Raw genomic sequence first — 1,136 nt, forward strand, 5'->3', positions numbered from 1 at the left:
TCTTATAATTCATAATTTTAGGATTAGATGTAGTTTTTAGAGAGAGAGGTTCTCTCCTCTCTCTTAGGATTAGGATTAGGATTAGGAATTCATCTTCTTCAATCACAGGTTCAATATTCCTTTTATTTTCTCAATTTAGTTTATGAACTCTTTATATTTGGATTGATTTTATATTTAATATAATTTGAGGTATTTTCAGATCTATGATTTGTTTCTTTTATTTATAATATAAATAATTTGGATTTTTCCCTTTTGGCTTTGGTTGAGTAATTGATGACGCTTGAGCTGTCAAATAAAGCAGTGGTTGAAATTGGGAGTTGCTAATTAATTTGAGTTCCAATAACTCTAGCCTTTCCAAAGAAAAGACTAGGACTTTAGGTATCAAATTAATTAGTCCACTTGACCTTCCTTTGTTTAGTAAAGGTTAACTAAGTGGGATTAAAATCCAATTCTCATCACAATTGATAAGGATAGGATTTCCAGTTCTATCCTCCATGATTGTTTCAAAGAATTCCTCCTCTTTCTCTGCTCCAACAACTCTTTTGCCTCTTGCTTTCCTCCTTTTTCTAAAGAGAGTCCTCTCAGGTTCAGAATCGAAGGGTGTTGAAGCTCTGCTTCTTCTACCTATCATACAACCAGCACAGCTCACAGCAAGAAAGAAATTGCAGAAATTATAATGGTTAAAGTGATTGTTAGTGTGAGTGGTGCAAATTGTCAAACAGTTAGTGGGTTAGTGAACAGAATTGTAAATAATGCGGGAAAATAAAAGGGGAGATAAGGAGAGGGAACAAGTAACTGTAACTGAAAGTAAACAGCTAAACAAAATGAACAAAAGAAAAAAAATGCTCAATCTAGTAATCTTCCAACTTAATCATTGTTGATTCAAAATCAATCCCCGGCAACGGCGCCATAAACTTGATGCATGGTAATTTGTCTCTCAACAAATTTCCTTCGGCAAGTATATCGAATTATCGTCAAGTAAAAACTCACAATAGAGTGAGGTCGAATCCCACAGGGATTGATTGGTCAAGCAATTTTAATTGGAAGAATGCTCTAGTTGAGCTAAGCAGATAGTGGATATAGAATTGCTGAAAATTAAATGACGGGAAAGTAAATGATAGAAAATAAAGTGCAGA

The sequence above is a fragment of the Arachis stenosperma genome, chromosome 10 (assembly GCF_014773155.1).
Source record: "Arachis stenosperma cultivar V10309 chromosome 10, arast.V10309.gnm1.PFL2, whole genome shotgun sequence".
Classification (NCBI taxonomy): domain Eukaryota; kingdom Viridiplantae; phylum Streptophyta; class Magnoliopsida; order Fabales; family Fabaceae; genus Arachis; species Arachis stenosperma.